Source organism: Pristis pectinata, chromosome 18 (genome assembly GCF_009764475.1).
Source record: "Pristis pectinata isolate sPriPec2 chromosome 18, sPriPec2.1.pri, whole genome shotgun sequence".
Taxonomy (NCBI): domain Eukaryota; kingdom Metazoa; phylum Chordata; class Chondrichthyes; order Rhinopristiformes; family Pristidae; genus Pristis; species Pristis pectinata.
The window spans coordinates 20,054,589-20,071,885 of record NC_067422.1 but is presented as its reverse complement, the minus strand read 5'-3'; the positions used below and the strand labels follow the sequence as shown (position 1 = coordinate 20,071,885).

Genomic DNA, 17,297 nt, shown 5'->3' with positions numbered 1-17,297 from the left:
GTTTCCACCCTGCCATCGTACTGAAACAGCTCTTATCAAAGTCGTAATTGTAACTGTTGCAAAGGTTAATTAACCCTCTTTGAACTGTTTGACCAATATTCACTTTGATGTGGTAGACCCTACCTCTCATCTGCCATTCCTCTCTCTCATTGTCTGCATTCAACTGGTTCCAATCCTGTCTATCCTGTTACAGTCAAAGAATCCATGGCTCCTCTTCCTGCTGCTGCAAGCTCGCTGCTGCAAGCTCGCTGCTGCTGCTGCTGCTGCCCCCCAGGGATCTATCCTTGATCATCTCCAATTTCTCATCCCTGTGCTCACCCCATCTGATGCTAAAACTCTCATCCATGAGTTTATTATCTCTAGGTTGGACCATTCCTGCACACACCTGGCCTTCCTCCCATACTTTATCTTCTATAAACTCCAGATCATCTAAAACATTGCTCCCTTTGTCCAAACTCACATCTATCTTGTTTGTTGCTCCACTCAGGATCAAAATTATTTCCCAGTTGAGCAACATCTCAGTTTTAAGTTTCTTATCTTATTTACAACCTCCTTTATAGCCTTACTCCTCCCTACATCTGTGATTTCCCTCTGGGGCTTTCAACTCACTGAGCTGTTCCTAGCTTCATCAGGAACCCTGCTTTTAATGACTGAATCATTGGTGGTGGGCCAATCAGGTGCCATGGCTCTGTGTTCTGAAACTTTTGGTCTGGACCTTTCCATTTCTGCAGTCTCCTTTAGACCTTCCTTGAAATGAATTGCTTGAACCCATCTTTTGGTCATCTGGAATAGTATCTAGCACCTTCTGTTTCAACAGTGTCAACTTTTGTTTCAGATGTTTACGACATTCAGGGTTTCATATCAGTACACATCGCTGCTGTGAACAAAATAGTAATGGGCCTTGGAAAAAAAAATGAGCAGTTAATGCTCATTTTGAGTGTAGAAAGGGACTTGACCGAGTGCTTAGAACTGAACTAAATGTCAGAGATGTGTCACAGCAGGTTTCTTGGCTGCTTTTGTTTTTTTTCTGATGTACGTTTAATGAGTCTCTGCAATCAGGGAGACCAACAAATTACCTCTTCGTGACAGAGATCTGTTTTTGGAAGATTATTTCTTAACTTTGATGGAAAATGTCTTCCTAAAAGGCTTATAAAACCATTTGTTATAGTGAGAGATTCATAAAAGAGTGCAAAACTTTACATTGAACAGTGCTTTCATCATCTAACATGTGTTTGTAGCACCATTTCAGAGTCACACCAATTTGGAAAGCAGCTTTATGGACAGAAGGCAAGGAATTAGCAATCCATGCCCAATATTTAATGTTTTGTGAAACAGACAACATCGTTACTAAGCCAGTGAGATAATTTGCATTAAAAGTCATAGGTCACTCCATCCGTGCAGTTGTAATCATGTCCTCAGTGGGCCAGGATTCAAACTCTCCATTTAAAAAGCATTTCAAGAGAATTTTTACTGTTTATTGCTTTTCCCATCTGACCACTATTTTACAGCCTGTCTTCCTTGTCTTTCTGCCATTGGCAGTCCTTTTATCCTGGTGCTGAAAAAAAAACTTGGATTCTATTGGTGTCCAGTGCCAACAGGGATAGTTCATTGTCTGTAAATACATAAAGCACTTGACGTAACTGTCTCCAGCTGTGGAAAGAGCTTTAACACTCAGCCCCAACAGACATCAGCCAGGCACCCTTGCTCAGAGAGCTGATTGTGTATCAATTCCAGTGTTAGCAATCACGCCCACTGTACCAGGATCTGCAGCCTGTTTGGATAAATGGTGAGTTCAACTTTTTCACTGCACAACAGATTCGAGAACTCATGCAGCTCATTGAGAGAGGATGGAGATTTTACTTTGCATGAGTAGGTTGATAAAAAAATAAAATTGAAGACTGCTAGACTTATAATTTTGTTTAGAAATTCAAGAACTAAAATTCAATATCAGGATTCAACTCAAACTTGAACTGCAGCACCCAGCCCCAAGTGTTAATAAAATGGTCACCAAAGTGGTGCGGCAGCTTCCCCTACCACCTACCAATCTGCACATAATTGAGATTTGGTTGCAATCTAGTTTTTAGGTCAATAGGTTTTAAGCAATTTGAATTTAATCAAACTGCACCTCCGAGCCCCAGCTGGCTTGCTGACCTTATCTCTACCTCCTCTTGTAAGAGGTCTCTTCAGAATCTTTCAAAATACCATGTATGTTTTCAGCTTGCTGTCTTCTGCACATTTCAGTGTTACTCCTTCCACTTTATTCTTTCTCTGATTCATTTTTTCCACCACTATAACCCTCATTATCACAGATTGAAGTCATTTTTCAGTCTTTTTCCAATGGTGGGGAGAGAGAGGGTTGTCTGTTCAATCCGCTCTTCTTCTTCAGCTGACAATTCAAACAATTATGTAAATTGCAAGTCTGTTGACCTCAGTCTACTTATGAAAGTAATCTTCATTGAACAAATTACAGTTTCATAGATTTTTTAGTACAAACTGGTGTTTCCATTAAATGCGTTCTCTTTATCATTGTTTAGCAGCCCCTGAGAGCAAAGAGGAAGCCAGCATCTCCACTGAAGCTGAATAGAACTGAAAATTTCATATTGATTTAAACAATTTATTTCTGACGCATAGACTTTGAAGTGATCAGATAAAGTTAGGGTTTTGTAATAATATTATCAATAAAGCACTATCGCCACAGTACCGATGATGAGAAGAGATAGTCCTACTGAAAAGGCTAGTCTGGAGGAAATTATTCACAGATAAAAATTATAAAAGACCCTAATTAGGAATTGTTTTACATTGGGTTGTCATTCCTGTTATAGAAAAATGGGGTGTTCAGAAGATCTAAATACTTGGAGTGAATACCAGACTCAATTGCGTTTTCTAGCATTCTTACAGATAACATTACCAATTTTTAACCAGATCATCTTTGGTGGTTGTCCTATGCTTCATTGAAACCAAATGTAAATTGTATGCAGTTCAATAAATAAGGAAGGACTCTGAGACCACTTTTTGAGAGGTGGAAGCAAGTAGCTGATGCATGCCCAAGATGCTGAAATTGAATATTGCAATATTACATCATCCTTTCATTTTCAAGGTCAAATCCATCTCCAGTCAAGATGAAGAGTTTAAAGCTTTCCCCTATCAAAGTTAGCTGGGATCTGAGTCAACATAAGTTGGGTTCTTCCCAACTCCTGAGTACAACACTGCCCATAATTCAGGGCACCTGGATAGCTGGTGTTGGAACCAGAAATGTTACATTGTGCCAATTGAAAAGGCTTTTCTACGAATGGGGGGCAATGCACATATTTGATGTTGTGGAGAATAAATTGTACTTTATTCTTGTCCCCTAAGTGCACATTATTTGGCCGTAGTATATGAATAAAGGCCAGCCTTCGTCCCTGGTATGAATCTGCCACTGCTTGATCAGCACTAAATTACATTAATAGAGTGTAACTGCACTGACAGTTGAGTGGGGACCTGAGCATAAGCATTTTTAAAATTATTTTAAATGCTTGCATTCAGTTTGGAAGAAGAAAGTACAAGTAATTTACGCTGGTGTACTTGGACTGGTTACAATCTACTTCCTTTGCTAATCTATAGTGATAATGATTTTTCAGCGCCAGGCACTACAATAACAGGAGGTTGTATCCTTGTTTCTGGTGGTCTGGGCTTTCTGTTCCATCTGCTTTTTATTTGTTGAAGACCAAATGGTGGCAACAATGGAAAAGAGGAGGAATAAACTAAATGCAGCGTTTCAAGGTAGAATGCTAATTCACGGTCAGATTAAATTGATGCATATCTGAATCAGTGCCAGTTTGAAATCGATCTCTGAGGTGGTCACGGTTACACTGGCACTGATTCATCATGAATAAACCTGCTGAGATGTACTGCATTTCACAGGTCAAATTTCAGCCAATTTCAGCTCAGATCTGATCTCCAAGTGCGGTATTACCACAGTACAAAGCTGGCGGTTGCTTCTGCTAAACTAAATCACGAGACAGTTTGAATGGAGTCTGGTGCTTTGTGATAACCAAAGTTCCTATACAACTTGACCTTTGATTTAGAACAATTTTTAGCATGGAATTAAATGCAAATATGCTTGTTTTGTTTTAAAAGCTTGAAGTGTTTGGGCTTTGATGCCAATTAAGATAGATGCCTTGTAAGTGTAAATGGTCAGCAAGTTATAAGTTGGAATGGAGATTCTCCATGTTATGTCTTCGCAGGCAGAATTCTAGTTTTATAATTCCAGTTTTTATGGCCAAATTGTAATTATGTTTTAAAATGTAAGCATGATAAACAGTACATATCTTCTGATGCATTAAAAAGTCTGCTCTGCTTCTTACTTAAATTCCAACCTAATTTTACTGTCTACTTCTAGGGAGCAGAAAGTCGAATTCCTCACCTTAGGCAGTCGTTGCCTTTTTAAAATCCAATAATTTAAGGAAGAAATAAGTCAGCTAGTGCTGAATGTGCGGTGTCTGTCACGCGGAGCGATTTCTAAGGTGAGTTAGTGAGGCTATCATTCAGTGAGAACCCTGCTGGCAGAGCCCAGCACCGAGCTGCCAATCCCCTAGTCATCCATTAGTAATGGAGAAAGTAATTCACTTCTCATTTATAATGTATGGCCTAAGATACACCTTGATACTGTATTATGAAGTTTATGAACAGCTTAGACATTACACACTCCACTGCTCCTGTACTAGTGCACCAGAAACTGCCTGACAGTCACGTGGATGCACATGCATTCACTGGATTAAATGCCACATTTTTTTTATATTCCTCCTTCTGCTCCACTAAATAATAAGAAAGGGCAGAATGAGAGCTCAGCAGTTTTGCAAAGAGCTCAGTACCCTGCCTCTGTTATCCTGCGTTTGACTCCAATTAGCAGCCAGCTGCTTTAAGTGGGCAAATCACAATCAGCTTCATTCTGGATATTCCACCCCAGGCAGCTAAGTGAGAATTCAGCTTGAGAACTATAAACTGCAAAGCAAGAGAGTGTTGCGGCTTTGTGGCTGGTTACTAATCCGCCAATTTTTGTATTAAATGGAATGTGAGCGCCTCAGATTGAGAGATCTAGGAGAGAAGTTGTTTTTTTGAAAGAAGAACATTACATGGTAGATATTATGGTTGGTCAATTGGCTAGGGATGGTTACTTTTCCTGGCCCTCTGTGGCATTCTGGCCCAAAACAACTTTTGGGTCAAGGTGATGTGTTGCCATCAGCAAAATGTTTACTCATTAAAGCTTGAAATTCAGAAGAGGTGAAAATTGGAAGGAAGACAGGAATTTAAAATAAGTTATTGTTTGCACATGCAAGCTGTTATTGGCCAGGGTGGAGTCTGATGTTAAGTATCTAAATGTTTTCCCATGAATTTTATACACAAAATAAGTTATTCAGTTGTATTACAGAATACTTGAATGAGTACAGTATCAAATGCTCACCAAGAGAAATACTGTTTCTTTATTTATATTATTTGGAAATCCTTTAGAAATGAAATTCCTTTGGAGGTCTAGAGGTGTGGACTCAAGAAAAAAAATACTCTTACATCTCACATCTTTAAGAAATAATTGCTGGTACATTTGCAAATACTGAACTTTGCTTTAGGTGAGTGTATTCACATTGATGTTTATGGAAACTTGCTATGCACAAATTGGCTGCTGTGTTTCCTACATTGCAATAGAGGTTCCACTTCAAGAAGTACTTCAAGAATGGTGGTAAAACATTTTGGGACATCACGAATTGACATGAAAGACGCTGTATAATTTTTAAAATTTCTTTTGTGTTTATTTGCAGAATTTATTTAATGAGATAGCCACTTCCTATCATGTCTGATCCACCACAGAAACTGGGACTTTTTCTCAATATCATCACCCATGTCCCATAACAATAAGTACTTTTCAAATAAATGTGTGGACTGACTTATTTGCTCTTTGCCTTTGAAAAGTAGTGGAGAACGTAGAAATGTGACGGAGGAATTTCAATAAGTCTTTCTTTAATCATAATAGGACACTTAAATAAATCTTTGAAAAATCCCTTACGCTCTCTATTAATCAGCATACCCTGTCATGTTTGAGGCTTTGATAAAATAAAAATAGCACAGCAGTATATTTTTTACGAACAAAAGGGAAACTAAATTGTGCATCTGGGGGAAATGAGTGATACTCATCAATCACTTTCATATTTAATTTAATTCTTATTTTTAATCCTTTATGGGGGAGGAAAAGGGGAAAGAGTGGACTGGAGAGAGCAGCAGTTAAAACATGTATCATTTATTCAACATTCCTGATGTAGTTCCTCACGAGTACATGAAAAGTTCCACTGAGTCAATTCTGGAGTTTAAATCCATGACCAAAATTTGGATGCAGTTCCTCCACATGAACATGGAATAAGCCAAACTTGATTACTTGGTATCTTCATTTGATTTTACCTTTCTTTGTATGAACATGATATTCTTTCCTCTGAAAGTGGTGGAAATGTGCTGAAACTAGGATTCAGCTTGATAAAAATTTATACAATCATAAAACTTTTAGTGAGAGGAAGAACAAGCTGGAAAGATCTGGACAAAACACGTGTCTAAGTGGAAGAAATTGGCAATATGATATTTCTGGAACTGGGAGATTTATAGCAGAGAAGGAAGCCATTCAACCCATTATATTTGTGTCAGCTCTTTACCCAGAACTAATCTCATTGCTTTACGGCTTCACCATGGCCACTTCATCTTCCTGTTTTAAATATTTATTCACTGCTCCTTAACATCCATACTCTACTGAAAATGAAGTTTTGCACACTGAATTTAACAAAAATATACCCAATTTATGCAGGCTGATTTTTAATAGATTTTATATTTAAAGGGGGAAATCCATGATACGATAATCATAAACATTGGATGGTGTGGGCTTGATAGAATAACTGGTGTTTTTGTTGCCAAAGAATTTCCTTCATTTTCTTTGAAAGGTAATATAATTGAGAAACACTGATTTTTTTCCTTGTTAAAAGAGAAATTCTGTTGCATTTTATTACACAAACCTTCAAAGAGAGATATTAATGTGTTTCACCTTGCTCAGCAGTACAATTTCCCAAACCCAGACCTCCGACACTGGAGAAATTAAGATTTAAGGTATTCAAGTAATAAACCAGAGAAAGACCTTCACCTTAATTATGTGAGTGAAAATTGAATAAATCGCTGATTTCACTTGAACTCTCCAGGTACATTTTTTCCCCAATAGATGTTTCTATGAAAGTGCTGTGATAGTGATCCACTGCAGAATGTAATATCACTGATTTACCTCAATTCCTTTTTCATATTGTTATTAACTCAGGTTTATTTTTTTATTTTTCTCCTGAGCTCACTGATTCAGTTAGCCTCTGTATTGTTCCAAATCTAGTGACAATGAATCCAACTACTTCCACACGGCATACTGCTTAAAGGTTTTATATCTGATTCCATTGAGTTAGTGACCTTGTGTTGTACAGGTTTGTAGAAAATGAACATTTTTGTTCTACTATTTAATTCACTGCCCATGAACAGCATGCATCTTAAATAATTAAGATCACAATTAAAAGTGTATTTATTAACCATCTCTCACATTGATAAACTACTAATTACGGAATTATTTCTGTATTCTTTCTTGAACTTGATATGACGTTGTGGCTAACTTAAATTAACATCCTTTTCAAGATGTCAGATAAGCATTAATCCCATATGAAGGGCATAGAACAACCTGAATTTACTTTATTTTAATCTGATACATCAATATATTTTGCATTGTAATTTTGGAGTTTCTTCCTAACCCATTTCATCCCAATGGGTATTCAACCATCACTAAATAGGTCAAAGGGAGGTCTACATAAAATATTTACTCCCTTGCACATTGGACATAATAACAGGCACAATTAAGACTCAAGGATAAGAATGAAGGTGCCAGCACTTAGTCACATTTTGTGTTACATGATGCAAATGCACCTTCCCCTTAAGAATAACTTGGAGAAAGAGAGGGGCAAATTATCTTCCTTCCACTTCATGGATGTGCCTTGTATCATTGTCATAAGCTGTGGTGTCTCTTTTAATAAGTATGACATTGTTGAATTCATATTTGAGGTTTGGGAGGGTATTTATTGAAGCTGTGCAGCAAGTAGCCACCAATTTACAAACAAGAGTGTAGACACCAGTGGTGAATATTCAGACCACAATACAGTGGCAACTAATTCCTTTTCATTCTGTAATTTCATTGAAGTTATGATTTTAGAAGGGTGGTTTGTTCTTTACAAACTCACTGACACCCACAGTTACCTCGATTACAGCTCCTCCCACCCTGTCTCTTGCAAGGACACTATCCCTTTTCCTCAATTTCTCTGCCTCCACCGCATCTGTTCCCATGATGAGGCTATCCATTCCAGGACATCCGAGATGTCCAACTGCTTTTCTAACTGGGGGGGCTTTCCCCCGACTGTGGTCAGGAGAGCTCACACCCATATCTCTGCTTTTTCCCACACCTCTGCTCTCACCCCCACCCCTCCCAGACCCAACAGGGATAGGGTCCCCCTTGTCCTTCCATTTCATCCCACCAGCCTACACATCCAATACATTATTCTCCACCACTTCTGCCATCTCCAACAGGACCCCACTACCAAGCATATCTTCCCATCCCCATCCTGCTCTGCTTTCTGCAGGGACCACTCTCTCCACAACTCCCTAGCTCACTCCTCTGCCCCCCACCCCCCAATCATCCCACTTCCACCCTGGGAACTTTCCACTGCCCCCACCATAGGTGCAACACCTGCCCCTACACCACCTCCTGAAGAAAGGTCCTGACACAAAACATCAACCACCTGCTTTACTCCACGGATGCTGCCTGGTCTGCTGAATTCCTCCAGCATTATCGTGTTTTTCATCCAGATTCCAGCATCTGCAGTCCTTTATTTCTCTAGTTTGTTCTCTTTCCTTTTGTAGATAAACCCAAGGTTTGACTGGGATTGTTGATGAATACACAGTGACCATTTGTGTCTAATTGATGGCTTTCAGCCACTAATTACCTGTTGCAGGTCTTCTTTCAGGGCAGATATGTCACTCTGAGGTAAATCATTTGCTTCGTAAATGATGTAACTGAGGAAAAGAGTCAAAGTCAAACAATTACTTTGTTTTAGAATCATTGCATTCTCCCTTTGGAGCATAAAATTTGTCTAAATCACACTTGCAAATTATTAATCAATCAACCAATTAGCAATGGGAGGCAATTTAGGGTCAGATTGGAGAAGAGGGTCCATAGGGAGCTGTGTTTTTTTCAAATGAGCTGGGGAGTAAAGATGTCAGATTGTAAGCTTCCATAATTCAAAAAAGTGCTTTCCAACTAATATTTATTTATAGGCCTGTGAACCCACATGGTTTTTGTCAAAGTTAAACGGTTTCTACTTTGCACCACTGTCACCTGCTGCAGTCACCTAAATTAAATTGAAGTGGTGTAAGATTAGCTTGGGGTTCACGCAGGCTTCAATATAAATACAACAGTGTGAGGTGAAGCTTAATAAGTTTTTAGGAAATCCAATGGAGTTTTTCAACAAGAATTCAGATGGGACCAATAAAACTTCAGGATGTTGACCCTGCATAATTAGGTAGAAGGTTCAAACAGAGACAATATACTGTGGTATATAATCCATTCTGCTAGGTTTCGTATTTAATCAAATGAAAATTCCAGCTTCGTGTAAACAATTAGATTTTAGCTCAGGAGGTTACAGAAATGTTGATTTGCAAAATACAAAGCAAATGGTAATCATTTTTTTCTGGTCAGGTTGTCTGATGAAATCAAAGATTACTAGGAACTTGATTCAACTGATGCACCAATGTTAAGTTTGCCTTTAGAAGTTTGCTTCTAGAGGTTTGCCTCAGTCTGGTACAGAGGGAGTGCTGCATTTGTCAGGGGAGACTTTAAACCAAATCCTAAAATGCCTCTTCAGGAGGTCATAAAAAAATCTTGGGGCATTAGTTGAAAAGGAGCAGAGAGTTCATTACCCAGTATCTAAAATATCTCATTGTTGTCTGTGACATCTTGGAGTTGGCTATCAATTGTACTTCAAAAATATGAATTGGTTTTGAAGTGCTTTTCCACAGCTAAAGAATTTGATCAGGTACATGCACATTCTTTCTATCAGTGTATTGTAAGAAGAGGAGTGATTGGGAACATATTCCTAATCACACTTGAAACAACTTTGCAACGAAAATGATATGTGAAAAATCTTAAACCATTTTGTTTGGTTGGTGACTTTGGAACTGGTGAGTTCAAAATTTTTAATAGAGCTTGTGTAGTAATGTAGTTGAATAATAGAAGGCACAGAGCACCAGATGTGGCACAAGCAATCATATCATAGGGAAATGAAAGTATGTAAAGTAAGATATTATCCAGTTCAACTTAGATCTGCCTTTTTAATTTTGCTGCCGCATCTTTTCATCTTTCAAGCATAATGAAAATGTACTCTTTTTCATTGAAGGTTACCATCTGCTGGTAAAATCAAAAAAGGGAGCAAAAGATGTGGCTAGGTTCATGCCTGAAATGGATTTAAAAACCTTTGCATGTTGAAATAAGGGACCTAATGTCTATTTAGGAACCCAAGTGCAAGTTTGAGTGGCACTAAATGCAGCGGGGCTCCAGGGTTACTTCTGAAAAGGTATGTTTAAAATAAAAAAGAAATCCATCATTGTGCAGATGGTAATGTTTCTCTGAGCTCAAGCACTGAAGACCATTGCCAACCCCTGATCACATCTGCTTCCTTCCCACCACACCAATTGTCACCTTTTCCAAGACTTACTTACCCAGAGTAGCAAGGAGGTGTATGATTAGTAGAGTAGATGTTGTTCATTCATCATTCCCCAGTTGATCAGCTTCTGTTCTGCTGAAAATTATGTGCAGATACAATTATTGTATTTTTAGTCACTGAGTTGCTGATCAAGCGTAGATTGATGTTGGTGTATTATGGATGGCATGGTTGGCACTATAAATTGCAGCTTCTATGACAGTGAGTGCTAGAATCTGGGGGAGTTGTTGAGAATGTGGGGTGAATAAAAAAATGGGATTAACAAAGATTAGTATAAATGGGTGGTTGATCTTTGGGTAAGATTCAGTGGGCGGAAGGGCTTGTTTCCATGCTGTCTCTCTATGACTTTCCATGACAGTACCACTGATATTAGGACTTATCTATTTTCCTTACCAGCTTCCTCGGGGGGTGGGGAGGGGGGTGGGCAGGGACACAGCAGATAGCTTCAGTATCTGGGTTTCCTCTAAATGAGAATTTAGAGCCAGCAGCAGATTGTTTCCTTTATCCTGTTTACACCTGCAGTCTCTCATGAACCAACTGCTCTTGATCTTCTGAACTTAACCCCTCGTACCTCAACTCTTTCTTGCCCCCCTTATCTGGTCCCTTCCCAACTACATCCAGACACCTCACATGTTCTCCACCACTTCTTTCCAGTCTAGAAGAAGGGTCTCAACCCGAAATGCCGACCATCCATTTCCCTCCACTGATGCTGCTTCACCCACTGAGTTCCTACAGCAGCTCGTATTTTGCTCCATATTCCAGCATCTCAGTCTCTTGTCTTTCATGAACCGTTTGGTTTCCCAGCATTATTTTCATTTCCAAAGAAAGGCAACAAACATGAACGCATTCAGCAATGTGTGAAGTAACAAGTCCAACTGTCAGCAACAACACAAAAATTGTATTAATATGCTATCCTTCCTCAGTGAAACCTACCAAAATGCTTCACAGGAGCATTTGACACAGAGCCATTTGGGTGATATAAGGACAGCTAATGAAAAACTTGGTCAAAGCTGTATGTATCTTCAAGGAGGAAAGAGGCTCTGAGGCATTTGAAGGGAATTCCAGAGTTTACAGTCTTGGCAGCCAAAGGCATAGTAGCAAGTGATGGACGAGCGTAAGAGTTCCTTGTGACTGGACAAGAGGGGTATGGGTCTGAAAGTGGTTACAGAAACAATGAGGGGTAAGGCAATGAAAGGATTTGAAAATATATGAAGCATGCAGAATAAACTTTTTTTAAAATTGGAAACAAAATATGGTTCATTTATTCAAAATTCAATAGTCATTTATTTTTCTTAAAGGAGATTTGTGAATAGAATTTACGCAAACAAAGGTAACCTACAGAATTTTTCTAAAATAATGTGAGACTGTTGCTTCATAGTCTTGGTCACATTGATTCCTTTCATGGATTTCTATATTTACAGCACATTAGTACTGAGGTTAAAACAGTTTTGTACAAAGAGATTAATGGTGATACATTAACCCCTGGGGTTCTATTGTATCCATATCCATAACATGTCTTTTTTACATCTCTGTCTATAAGATTAATCACACTGTTATGAATGGTACACTCAACCACTGAGCAAACAGTGACCAGGACATCATTAATTTTTGTAGAAGAATTTCAGTAAAGGAAGCAGTAGGTAATTTAAAATCAGCTGAACTGGCCTAAAACAATAACGAGGTCTGTACATTTCTCAGATATTCTGGATGCACGAAATATGTTTGGCTCTGCCAATAGGCAGCAAACCGTTTATAAGAAGCAGATTTTTTTGTACATTTTGAGCTTTTGTGGTGCAGTAAACAGATGTGCCTCAGTTTATTTACATTTTGCTCCAGTCTGATTTGTCTGCTATCTCTTTTCGAAGGTTTTCCCTAGCTAGCAGCAACCCATGGGTGAGATGCCACGTGCCCTTGTCTTTCACAGGGCTCTACTTGTTGATAGGTAGTATATGTTGCAGCAGTGAGGGACCCTTGGTATCTCAGATGGTTCAAACCCAGGGACATCATCAGCTGCTGCATAATGTGTCAGCTGTCCCAGAGTAGCCTGGAAAGTAACAACATATTCATTTTAGCAAAATTCTATCACTTTGCCAAATTTCAGCCTCCTAGTGTTATCAGTGCCAGTCATTACAAATTCAGACGGGCAAAAAGCCATGGTATCACTGAGTCCTTTCAGGTCTCAATGGAAAGGCTAAAATGTCATTTTAATGTATCTGTCTCTTATTCATAATTATGCAAACATTTCAGCTGTATCACTTGGCCTTTACTAAATTTATTTTATATTTTGATTTATTATTTGTCCTTAATTGCTTTTTTTAAAGAAAGGTTGATGTATTGTACTCCATCTATCTGACTGCACTTTCAAAGACACTCATTCTGACGAGAATGAATAAATTGTAGCCAACCAGTTGTAGGGATCAGGATAATTATATCACTAATTTGTAAGGTACAAAAAATAGGAATTTGATCATTTTTTCACAATGTGTGGGCATATAAGTGTTTTGTTAATATATATTCAGGCATGTGGACTCAATGAATGTTTGCATTATTTCCCAGGAGCACTAACAAGTTGAATCTATTGTAGTAGATCTCAATATCCTGACATTGGACTATTTCAACTTTAAGATTATCTAAATTATTTGAATGATTTATTTTCATGTTGAGTTTGTGTATATTCAATTGCTAAGGAATCTGGCAGTATTTTTAATGTTTTTAATAACCGTGAGAAGTAAAAAGAACAAGAATTGCATTTTGCAGAAGGAATTCTCAGTGGTATAGAAACTCAACAGAAAACGTGTTCACAATAAGAATGAAACCAGATGGATCATTTGGCATCGACCTAAGCACCCGATTCAAACGTGGCAAAGTTGCCTCCAGCCCAGTCAGCTTTGCAAGGTCCTCCTCACTATCATCTGGCACTGGTGTCAAAATTTGGAAAGCTGTTTCACAGTCGAGTCAGGCATCAGCCTAACATATTTCAGACTCACAGAATCAAACCTTACAAAAAAGGTGCCAGACTCCCCCACAATGTATACTCTAGCAAGGGACATCGACGTCCATCACCAAAAGTGCCTCAGTAAAACTGGCGAGTCCTCAAAGGCATAGCTACCTGAATGGGTTTGTGGCAGGTAGCGTGCACACTAATACAAAGAATAAATCACTTGATCACATTCTCTCTGATCGACCTGTTGCACCTGGATCTGTCTATGGCAGCATTGGGAGAAGTAACCACCATACAGTTCCTTTGGAAACAAAGTGCCATCTTCATACCAAGGACAGCTTCCACTGTGTTGCACAAGCATCATGCTAAAGGACAGACATGGAGCAGATCTGGTGTCCTTGATACACTGTGGGCCATCAGCAGCAGCTGAAATGTTCACTCTTACAATCTGTAACCTCATTGTTTGGCATATCATTCACTTTACTGTTGCAATAAAGCCAGGAGATTATGAGGAATGTCGAAGGGCATGCCAGCAGCAGTCCTACCTAAACACTCAGTGGAATTACAACGTAGGACTAAACAGTTCAGTTCAAAGCTCTGCAGTCCTGCCATCATCTTGCTGTATATGGTACCTGGCACACCTCTTGAATCCTACATTTTGAAAGTGATTTCCAGTATCACTTGTGGTCGTACTTAACCTTGAGCAACAGTCATTATAAGGTTTGGTGAAAAGATAGTTTAGGAACCTGCTAAAGACCTATTGTAAGAAGATCAAATTGAATTGTGCACAACAGATGAAGGAGCTGAAATGTGTCCCAAGTCCCCATTCAAGGTGGTCGTTAGCTTTATGAGAATACACCACTTAAAGGAGGTTTGACAGTGCCATTTGATTGTTCTCTTTAATTTATGATGAAAATATACCCAGATTAGTACCTTTGCAGCAAAATAGGTCTGAGCAGGTCAACCCTTGATGAATGGATGTCCAGCCTACACATGATTGGATTAATTGATTTAGAATCTTTGTTTCCCACCTATCACTGCTGAAGTTCCGATTTTTGAAACCAAGGCAGTGCCAACAACTCATCCAATTCATCACAGGGCCTATAATTGTGGTTTTTAAAGCTTGTGACTCACATCGGAAATTTGACCATATACCTGTGTTTTAACTTGGCTTTAAGAATCATAACATACTTGGGAATTGCAGAGCTGTGAATGTTGACAAATCACTGAGGCCAAGGCACTTGGAAATTACAGCATGGCAGTGACAGAAGTGAGTAAAAGAAAAATTTTCATCCCCATGGAATGGATGCAATTATCCTCTATCACACAGTGGAGTGGGAGCAAGAGGACAGGGAGATTCGGGCCATGAGAGGCAATCCACGTGTCAGTCAAGTTAAATACATTTGCAGAGAAATGGATATGTTCAGTTCAATTTACCACAGAACAATTGATACATTCAATTCTGTAAAATAAAAGACTGACCTCAAAATTCATAAAAATCAGGATCATTTATACTATCTCCCAGATATCGTTATTTCTATTTATTCAGACTTTAATTGTTTGGTGTTTCATCTGCAAGTTTGTGCCTGGTTTCATTATTCACAAGGGCACCTTTTGTTGAGGAAATGGTTTTGCTAAGTGGCAGCATTGCCGAACTGGCCAGCTGCAAAGACCACAAAGCCAGCATACCTATCTATGATCTCACCTAATGTCATTGCACAAGTGTCCTACGCTTCCACTGCTTGGAGTGCAGTTTTCACACCTTGTTGACACTTGAATGATAATCACCATGTCCTCTATTGGCAGAGATCACAAGGCTCCGTAAGCTTTCTGAGCAGTTAAAGGGACCTGCATATTTCTCCATAGCAATTCATGAGAAGCACTTAGGGATATTTTGATGATGAGATAAGGATGTGTCTCTGCCTGCAATTGTTTACCCTCTTCAGCTCCCTTACACTTTTCCCTGGAGTCCTTGATATTTGGCGCCATGCATTTACCCACTTCTACTTCCTCTGCATCACAATGTGGACCTTTGCTTCTTTGCTCTGTGAAGGGGTTAGAAGGATATTATACAAGTCTACTTGTTTTGTATTGTCATTTGAACTTTGAACGTGTTGATATAGCATCTGAAACAAACTATAGTACAGTTGATTAATATAGAATGTGGTACTTTCTCTTTCCAATCATAACAAGTCCAAAGGGTTTAAAAGCCTCCCTACCAGTTTACTGAACAACACTGATCCTGCATGCGGTTTGTGGTTTCTCCCAAAAGGTCCACAGTCTTTGCCCTTTGATTATGTGCCATTTCATCTTCAACAATGGGAGTCATATGAATTAAGCCACGCTGCATTGGCAGCCTGAAATCCTGGCGTTTCTCCATATCAGTAGGAAGTAGCCCTTTACATTTATAATGCATATATGTTCAACACTCCCATAATACACAACTGTGCTTTGGCACAATAAAGTTAATTAATTTCTTGGCTGCAGTACGAACTAACCCTTTAACTTTATAATCAGGGCCACTGGTTTACAGTAACTGAATAAGTCAAGTTCCATTTTTTTTATTACTTTGGATTTGAGAATCTGCACTGGTTTTAAGAATTATATTGTGTTTTCCTATCGATTTTTCTATAAAAATGGAAAACTAGTGATCTTGCCTGTAATATAGAAAAGGACTGTGGTCCTTCGCAGTCATGACTAAATATCAAATTTATTTTTATGACTGAAGATTCTGAGAATTTTTTGCCAGGTCTTTGGGGGCTCATATCCTTCATTTTCCTGCAAAATCAAAACTGTTATTTATGATGTATAAATATGTCCATCATCCCCTTACTAGAGTAACTTTGATGCAACTATCTATTTCTTACAGTCAGTTAGAAACAAAGGCTGGAAGAACCAGCAGGGCTAAAAGGCCCCCTCAGTAATCATTAATCACATAAGTGTGTGTGTTTGTGTATGATATGTGTATGTTTAGCAGACCCTTCCAAACGCTTTGTCCCCTTGAACCTTGAATCTGATCTACTTCAGTTCCATTTTACCACTCCTATCTTCATAGACCTTGGGTTCCCTCAGCACCAAAAATCTACTGATTTCAGTTTCTACTGAACTGATTGACTGAGCATGCACAGATCTTGGAGTGAATAATTTCAAAAATTCATGGCCCTGTGAGTAAAGAAATTTCTCCTCGGTCAAGTCCTTATCTCGAGGCTATGCCCCTGGTTCTCAACTGTAAGGAAGGGCGAGCTAAACATATGATTATTATATACATACACACACATGCATGTGCAATCAACCATTATTGAGCGGGTAGGGGGGTGTTTGTAGTCCTGCAGGCATCCCCTCGTCCCTATGTCTGCCCCTGCTTCTAACTAGCTCTAAGAAATCGATCACTGTACACTCGCTGTGGCATGGGAATGATTGACATGTTTTATATCATAAATAACAGGGAATACAACCTCTCCGCATCTACTCTGCCAATCCCTCTTAGAATTTTATGGTCAAGTCTCATTCTTCTCAATCTCAGAGAGCATAAGGCTCATTCCACTCAA

General features: G+C 38.9%; 1 protein-coding gene across 14 annotated transcripts in view; it reads left to right on the top strand.

The window, feature by feature from the left end:
- Positions 1–17,297, top strand: part of rbfox3a (RNA binding fox-1 homolog 3a) — a 994,762-nt gene that overhangs the window by 699,737 nt on the left and 277,728 nt on the right. Inside the window, exon 1 of one of the 14 annotated variants that reach the window (XM_052032865.1) lies at positions 4,392–4,505. The exons of the other annotated variants lie outside the window; for them this stretch is intronic. The gene's annotated coding sequence lies outside the window, so the exon portion shown is untranslated. Of the gene's footprint in view, positions 1–4,391; positions 4,506–17,297 lie in introns of those variants that run through there. 14 annotated transcript variants of the gene reach the window in all.